The sequence below is a fragment of the Otolemur garnettii genome, unplaced genomic scaffold (genome assembly GCF_000181295.1).
Source record: "Otolemur garnettii isolate 467f Iridium unplaced genomic scaffold, OtoGar3 scaffold00001, whole genome shotgun sequence".
Lineage (NCBI taxonomy): Eukaryota > Metazoa > Chordata > Mammalia > Primates > Galagidae > Otolemur > Otolemur garnettii.
The window spans coordinates 30018559-30027966 of NW_003852396.1; positions in this window are offsets into that span (position 1 = coordinate 30018559).

Here is a 9408-nt window from a genome sequence, read left to right on the forward strand (position 1 = left end):
GATCATAGGATTGGGCCTGCTCCCATGGCCATGTAGTCTGCCTCAGCCTTAGATACTGGGAAACTGTAGGGGAGAGATCATAGGATTGGGCCTGCCCCCCTGGCCATGTAGTCTGCCTCAGCCTTAGATACTGGGAAGCTGTAGGGGAGAGATCATAAGATTGGGCCTGCCTCCATGGCCATGTAGTCTGCCTCAGCCTTAGATACTGGGAAGCTGTAGGGGAGAGATCATAGGATTGGGCCTGCCCCCATGGTCAGGTAGTCTGCCTCAGCCTTGTCCATACTACTATACAAATTAAATAAGCCCGGAATAAACATGCACTTTACATAGTCTGCAGAGGGACTGGACACCATCCCCTAAGGGCATTCAACTGGATAGCCTGTCTCAGCCCAAGCTTAGCAGGGCAGAGCAAGGCCTGGTACAGCCTTGGGCACCTTCTGCAATAGCCACCACCAATAACCACTCCATTCACCTTGCCTCTTATAGGGCCTTTATGGAACCCTCCTGGGTATTAGCTAGTCCCTTTCAGGAAGCAAAGGATGGGAGCAGGAATCAGTGTCCTTTGGGGATGGAAGAATGTCAGATAATGTGATGGGTATAAGGTAGTCAGAATCTAGGACGAGGGCTTCAGCAGATGCTCCGGCAGTCACTGTCTAGCCTCTCAGGAGCCGTGTCTGCTGTTCCCTACCTCAGTGATTGCTCTTTTTTGTTGTTGTTATTTTATACTTTTTGTTTTAAAATAATTTTAAACTTATAAAAAGTTGCAAAAATAGAGTTCCTGTATACCCTTCACCCAGCAGTTAATATTAACATCTTATAAAACCATACTGTGGTTACCAAAATCAGGAAATTGACATTGATATAGTAACTAAGCTATAGACATTAGAGTTCAGCCAGTTTTCCCCTTTTTCTGGTCCCAGATCCAGTCCAGGATCCTACATTGTATTTCATTTTATGTCACCCTATGGCAATTTCTCCATCTTTGTTTGAATTTTGACACTACTGAAAAGTCTAGGCCAGTTATTTTGGTTTTGTCTGATATTTTTACATGATAGGTTGACAGTCTGCATTTTTGGCAGGATGACCACAGAGGTGATAATCATTCCCTTCTTCGTGCCTCCTAGCAGAGGGTGGGATTAACTTTGATCACATGGCTATGATGGTGTGTGCCAGGTTTCCACTGTAAATTGTAAAATTTGACTTTTGAAGTTAATAATTATCTGGAAAAATACTTTGAATCTCTGTAAATGTCTTATTTATCCTTAGAATTTCGCCTACTGATTTTAGTTTCCATCATCAGTGGTTCTTGCTTATAAGAATATTAATGTTATATTCACCTAATAAGACTTTGTTTCCTTATTCTATCTGTATTTATTCATTGTTATTCTACTGTAAGGAAAAGTCCATTTTCCCTCATTTATTTAATAATTGTAAACTAATGGATATTTGTTTTATTCTATGGGTTATAATCTAATACTAACATAGTTTATTTTGTTGCTCAGATTGGCCCACATTTGCCTTTTGGGAACTCTTTCAGGTTTGCTCCTGTTTTGTTTCAGCACTGCCCTCATCACTTTTTTTTTCTTGTTTTTAAATTTTGAGACAGAGTCTCACTATATCACCCTCAGTAGAGTACATGGTGTCGCAAATCACAGCAACCTCAGACTCTTGGGCTTAAACAATTCTCTTGCCTCAGCCTCCCATGTAGCTGGGACAACAGGTACCCACCCCAACTCCTGCCTATTTTTTTGACAACCGTTCCAGTTGTCATTGTTTAGCAGGCCCAGGCCAGGTTCGGTGTATATGGGTGGCACCCTAACTACTGAGCTATGAGTGCCAAGCCCCCTCATCACTTTTTTAAGCACTTCCTTTCTAGAACCACAGATGTTCCAGGCTTACTCACATTTTTCTTGTCCCAGTCCTGACATAAGCCATTTCTTCAAGAAGCTTTCTGTTCCTTGAATTCCAAAGAAAAGGAACTTAGAAATCAAATGATTTCCTGGTACATAGAAACCAAGATTTGGGCACTTGTACTCATTGCAACTGGAGTGTCATTGCTTCTAGGCCTTCTCAGCAGACAAAGCAAAAAAAAAGAATATAGGCTCAGTGCCTGTGGCTCAAGTGGCTAAGACACCAGCCACATACACCTGAGCAGGTGGGTTCAAATCTAGCCCGAGCCCATCAAACAACAATGATGGTTGCAATCAAAAAAAAAAAAAAGCTGGGCATTATGGCAGGCTCCTGTAGTCCCAGTTACTTGGGAGGTAAAGGCAGGAGAATCGCTTGAGCCCAAGAACAGGAGGTTGCTGTGAGCTGTGATGCCACGGCACTCTACCCAGGGTGACAGCTTGAGGCTCTGTCTCCAAAAAACAAAAAAAATGAGGACAGCATCTGTGGCTCAAAGGAGCAGGGTACTAGCTCCATATACCAGAGGTGGCAGGTTCAAACCCAGCCCCGGCCAAAAACTGCAAAAAAAAAAGAATATATGTGTGTGTGTGTGTGTGTATGCATATATGTGAATATATATATTCATCTAAATATATCTGTTTCTGTATATTATTAATAATCATGAGTTCCTATTGATGCCTACGGTTCTAGTTTAATAGTTCAATACTATAGGGTTTGCAATTCTTACAGCTTTACTTTTTTTTTTTTTTTGAGACATTGTCTTGCTGTGTCTCCCAGGCTTGAGTGCAATACCATCATCCTGTGTCGAACTCTGGGCTTGAGCAGTCGTCTTGGCTCAGCCACCTGAGTAGCTGAGACTACAGATGTCTTGCCACCATGCCTGGCAAATTTTTCTATTTTACGTAGAGATGGGATCTTGCTCTTGCTCAAGCTCGTCTTAAACTCCTGGCCTCACTTCAAGTAATCTATACGTCTTGGCCTCCCAAAGTGCTAGGATTACAGGTTAATCCACCACACCTGGCCTGACTTTACTATTATTTTTCCCCTCCTATCTCTGTTTCTTCTCCTTTCTCTCTTATTGGTGTCTGGACTTTTCGTAGAAGCTCTAGTCAGTCAGTCAATGATCATCCTCTCCACAGTATTTCTGCTGGATAAAATCTTATGCCTGGCTTTCAGTCCCTTGGTTCACCTAACTGGCCAGGAACAACAGGCATATAATTTAAAACCAGAAACTTTCTATTTAAGAAAACCCAAAAGACGCCTTCCTGAGAGTAGGGTAAAGGACAGGGTATAGACCCTCAGATTCTGAGGAACTTAATAAAGCATCACTTAATTCTTTGCTAGACCTCCAATATGGCGTTGGATCCATTATCTTACACTTTCGTAGCATTCTAGGCAATGCTCAGCTCACTAACCCTACTTGTTTTGTGTCTTAAGACTATAAGCTCCAAGAGGGGAAATACCCAGCTGTTCAGCTCAATATGCTATTCATGGAATCTGGCACAATGCTAGTACATAATAGATAGTCCAGGAATATTTGGATGGGTGGGTAGGACCTGCAGCAAGCACAGAGTTGCACAGTGGGCTCTAAGACAGAACAGTACCATTTGTTTCCTGAGCATACCTTTATCTGTCATGTTCATGTGGCCAAGCAGTGAGACCCACCAGGACTAGAGCTCTGAGCAAATGGAACAAGGTGAGACCCAAATACCTTATTAAGGATCCTAGAATATGTGAGGCTAGACTTGAAAATGAAAATGTACCATCTTTATTGTTCAAAAAGAAAAACCGGAGGTGTTCGATGCCTTAGAAATTTAGGGAAGAAACATGTTTAAACCATAAGAAAATAGAAAGTGGACCAATAAAGATAAAAGCTAAACTCAACAAGGTAGGGAAAGAAAGGATAAATTAAAAAACAATTCTTTGAAAGCACCAGTAAAATAGACAAAACGAGCCAGGCACAATGGCTCATACCTGTAATCCCAGTACTTTGGCAAGCTGGAGTGGGAAGATTGCTTGAGTTCAGGAGATTAAGGTTTCAGTGAGCTGTGATCACACCACTGCACTTTAGCTGGATGACAAGGTGAGTACTTATCTCAGAAAAAAAAAAAAAAAAAAAAAGGAGGTGGTTCATGGCTCAAGGACTAGGGCACCAGCCCCATATACCGGAGGTGGTAGGTTCAAACCCGGCCCCATCCAAAAACGGCAACAACAACAAAAAAAAAAAGGCAAAAAAGCAAAAACCCTTAAATACTATTTAAATATCTGTAGGGTAATAGTGTTGATGTTAATTTCTTCATTTCAATATTTATACTATGATTATGAAAGAGAATGTGGGTTTCTTTTTAGAAAATATATGTATTTGATGAGCTTAAAGGTAAAAACAATTTGCCAATATGACAAAATTTTAAATTTTATATATATGTATATATGTGTGTGTGTATATATATGTATATACACACACATACATGTACACAGAAGAACAAGACATCTCTACAAAAAAAAAATAGAAAAATAAATCAGCCATGGTACCCTGTGCCATAGTCTCAGCTTCTCAGAAGGCTGAGGCAGGAAGATTACTTGAGCCCAGAAGTTTGAGGTTCTAGTGAGCTATGATGATGCCACTGCACTGTACCCCAGTGAGCAGACTAAGATTCTGTCTCAAAAAAAAAAGCTGGTCCTGGACAATTGGAACCTATCGGATCCTATAGAAACAAGCACAAACCATTCTATAAAATTATTGCCATAATCCACTTTTCACAAAGGAACCTGGGAAAACAAATCCTATTGAAAGTGAGTTTATAAGGAAGACCTACCCTCCAAAAAAGAAACAAACCACCAGGAAGGTAAATATAGATGCAACAAATTTGAAAATTTGTGCTCAAAGAAGTATCAATAAGAATAAAATCTGAATTTAAAATGTTTTAAGTTGTTCTGGCTTGGCGCCTGTTGCTCAGCAGCTAGGGCACCAGCCACATACACCAGAGCTGGTGGGTTCGAATCCAGCCCAGGCCTGCCAAACAATGACAACTACAACAATAAAAAAAATAGCCCGGCATTGAACTTGCTGTGAGCTGTGACGCCACAGCACTATTCCAAGGGCAACATAGTGAGACTCTTTCTCAAAAAAATAAGATAAAATAAAATGTTTTAAGTTGTTAAAAGAAATGAAGAGAAGACTAGAAACCATAGGCAAGAAAAGACAGTATGAAACAAATAGGGAGAAAGAAAAACCTTCCTAGGCTGAGCATGGTGCCTCACACCTGTAATCCTGACACTCTGGGAGGCAATGGTGGGTGGATTGCTTGAGGTCAGGAGTTGGAGAACAGTCTGAGCAAGAGCAAGACCCCATCTCTAGTAAAAATAGAAAAAGTAGCTGGGTGTGGTGGCAGGCAGCTTCTTGGGAGGCCGAGGCAAGAGGTTTGCTTGAGCCTGAGAGTTTGAGGTTGCTGTAAACTATGATGACTCCATGAGAGGTGTCATCCTCCCATGACATGAAAGGAAAAAAATACCTCCTTTCTGGGTAGTTTCCTCAGATTAATTTACATTTTTTTTAATTTCAAAAATTTTCTCTAGTGGTATGGTCTTTAATTGATTTGAGTATCAGATACCAGGACTGGTAAAGACTCATACTCTGAAAGAAGGAAGATTTGGGTCCGCCAGTGGACAAAGAACCCTAATTATCTAAGGCACTGACAATAAGATAAAGGGAACATGGAAGGGGTAAAGGAGGAGAGAAGTCATGAGTACTACCCCTAGAGTTATGATTAGTTGCAGAGATAAGGAATCCACCTCCACCACACTCCCGAAACCATTTGCCCACTATTTTATAAGAGTCTTCAGGTCTGGGCACAGTGTTCCCACCTGTAATCCTAGTGCTCTGGGAGGCTAAGGCGGGTGGATTGCTTAAGCTCAGGAGTTCAAGACATCCTGAGCAAGAGTGAGACCCCGCTGGGCATTGTGGCAGGTGCCTGTAGTCCCAGCCACCAGGAAAGCTGAGGCAAGTTCAAACTCTCACTTTGAGCCCCAAGAGTTTGAGGTTGCTGTGAGCTATGACACTACAGTACTCCACTGAGATCAACAAAGTGAGACTCTGTCTCAAAATAAAAATAATAATCTTCAAATCTAATCCTGGCATGCTTCACAATTTGTCACAGTAATACCAAGAAATCTGAATCTTAGTGATCATCTATCAACACCTCATCACATACTGCTTTCCTTCCCCTGTGTCTGCCAGCACTCCTTTTTTTTTATTTTTGAGACAGTCTCACTTTGTCACCCTCAGTAGAGTACTGTGGCATCACAGCTCACAGCAACCTCCAGCTCTTGGGCTTAGGTGATTCTCTTGCCTGAGCCTCCCGAGTAGCTGGGACTACAGGTGCCCACCACAACGCCTGGCTATTTTTTTGTTGGAGTTTGGCCAGTGCCGGGTTTGAACCCGCCACCCTCAGTATATGGGGCCAGCGCCCTATTCACTGAGCCACAGGCGCACTTCCCTTCTTTAATCAACAAATTCTATATCAGCACCTTCTTGTTGGAATATTTGCTTCATCTCTTCACCATCAACTGTCTCCTATAGACGTTGCTTACTGACTCCTAACATGCTGTTTCCCCTGGAGCCCTCTCAGGCAGAGACTGCTTTTATTGTCAGACCCAGGAAGAGGACCTCTGCTGTTTCTCCTCAGATATTTCTCACTCTCACAGCTTTTTTGAATTCAGCAGGTTGACCATACCAGCCTTTCTCTCATTGCCCTATCTACTGATCTCACAGTCACTTTCCCACATACAAGGAAGATTAGAGCCCCTGTATCATTTTCTCTCTTTTCCAGCACATGCCAACATTCTTGGTTGCTTCAACTTCTCATGAAGGACCTGTCCAACACCCTGATTTTCTCACATTTGGTGTTCTTTTTAATACCTCTGCCAACTCCAATCACCTACATTATGGTCGCATCCTAAATTTTATCACAAGTAATTGAACTTTCTCCAAAGCCCCTATCTCTTTCTAGCCAGTATCTTCCATATTCCCATCCACTTGCTCTGGTACATTCTGTGTATAATTCTTTGACCTTATTGACACTTGTAGTCCATTAACACCACCCCTTCTTTTTGCCCATCTGGCCCCTCTTTCTCTATTCCCAAGTCCACTTAAATCTCAGGGTCTATTATTGTAATCTCTCCCTTACAAATATTCTCAGAATCTGGGCTACCCAATATGAATATAAATTTTCCCAAACCTGTACTTTAGAGAACAACTTCACACTGCATAATTCTACTTCTTGCACACAGCAATTTACTCTCACAAAGATAAACATAGCAAAGTCACACTAGTTGGTATAACTTGTTCCATACCAAGGATCTCTGTGATGAGTATTCCTCCTCAGGTTCTGAGGAGGAAAGATACTCTGTTTAGGTATCTTTCAACTTGTGGGGGAAATTGAGAAGTTAACTAACATAATCTACATAAAAACTAGGGGAAAGCCAGGTGCGATGGCTCACTTCTGTAATCCCAGCACTTGGGAGGCCAAGACAAGTGGATTGCCTGAGCTCACAGGATCGAGACCAGCCTGAGCCAGAGTGAGACCCCATTTCTAAAAAATAGCCGAGTGTTGTGGCAGGCGCTTGTAGTCCCAGCTACTTGGGAGGCTGAGGCAAGAGAATCACTTAAGCCCAAGAGTTTGAGGTTGCTGTGAGCTGTGAGGCCACAGCACTCTACTGAGGGTGACATAGACTCTGTCTAAAAAAAAAAAGGAAAAAGTATTACAAATTGAGCACTGGATGTTTTCTATCTTAAGCACCCCCTACACACACACACACACACACACACAAAGAGTAAAATAATTCTTTAAAGGCAAATACCCAAAGGATTCAGGGAAGATAACGGAGTAAGAAACATGAATCTTTTTTCCACCCAGATATTTACACTAGCAGAATCTATCTGGTGTAACTATTTTGGAACATTACAACTTTGCAACTTCCCAGGGAGGACTTGGGTAGTAAATTGTGGTTAATTTTGCTCAATTTTAGGTCTTAACATAGACCCTAGTAGCAGCTACCCAGCCCCATGACAGGCAGTACATGTTCTTAGAGCAGTTTGAATAAAGGGGCTAGGATAGGCAAAAGGATCTTATCATCCAAATATTTGTGATCTGTGCTCTGATTTCTAACTGCTACTTATGATCACAAGGGTAGAGACAAGAGGCATTGTTTTTGCACCTATGTCCATTGTTGCAAGTCGCTCAACCTCTGGCTGATTTCTAGGATACTTAAAGCACTGGCACTCTTCCCTCACCTTCATTTTTCTCTTTTTTCCTTGTTGGAAGCCAAACATTCCAGACTAGGATTTTTGAAACCAACTACATATATGGGGAAAATTAGAAAGTGATCCTGTATGTACAAGGAAAGTTGCAAGCTCAGAAAAGACCCAAGAAGACCTTAAGTTTACACTTCAGGATAATCCTTGGCATAGGCATAACCTACAACAATTTCAAAAAACTGCAAACCCTATGAAAGGGAAAGAATCTGATTTGAATGTACCAAATTATTACATTCAAATGTCTGGTTATCAGCAAAAAATTACAAAGCATACAAAGAAATAGAAAATAATGGCCTATTCAAAGAAAAAAAATAAGTCAACCAAAACTATCCCTGAGAAAAACCTGATAGAAGATCTACTAAACAAAGACTTTAAAATAAGTGACTTATAGACACTTGAAGAGCTTAGCTCCCACAGCTCAATGGTTACGGCACCAGTCACATACAATGAGGCACGCGGGTTCAAACCCAGCATGGACCTGCTAAACGACAATGACAACTGCAACAAAAAAAATAGCTGGGCATTGTGGCGGGCACCTGTAGTCCCAACTACTTGGGAGGCTGAGGCAAGAGAATTGCTTAAGCCCAAGAGTTTGAGGTTTCTGTGAGCTATGATGCCACAGCACTGTAATGAATGCAGCATAGTGAAATTCTGTCTCAAATAAATAAATAAATAAATAAAGATACTTGAAGAAACAAAGGAAAACATTGAAAAAATAATGTATGAACAAAATGTAAACATCAATAAAGACAAAACCTTAAAAACACACAAAATCTGGAGCTGAAAAGCATAATAACTGAAATGAAAGTTTTACCAGAGGGATTCAAACAGATTTGAACAGGCAGCAAATATGAAAGTGGAACAATGGTTATTATCAAGTCAGGAAGTAACAGAGAGATAAAAGAATTCAGAAAAGTGATCAGAGCCTAAGAGATTGGTACAACACCATCAAGCACACCCACACCAACATATACCTGCTGGGAATCCCAGAAGGAAAAGAAAGAAAGGACAGAGAGAATATTTGAAGATACAATGGCTGAAAACTTCCAATTAATTTAATGAAAGACATGAATATAAATATCCAAGAGGCTCGGCGCCTGTGGCTCAATCGGCTAAGGCGCCAGCCACATACACCTAAGGTGGCGGGTTCGAATCCCCAGCCCGGGCCCGCCAAACAACAATGA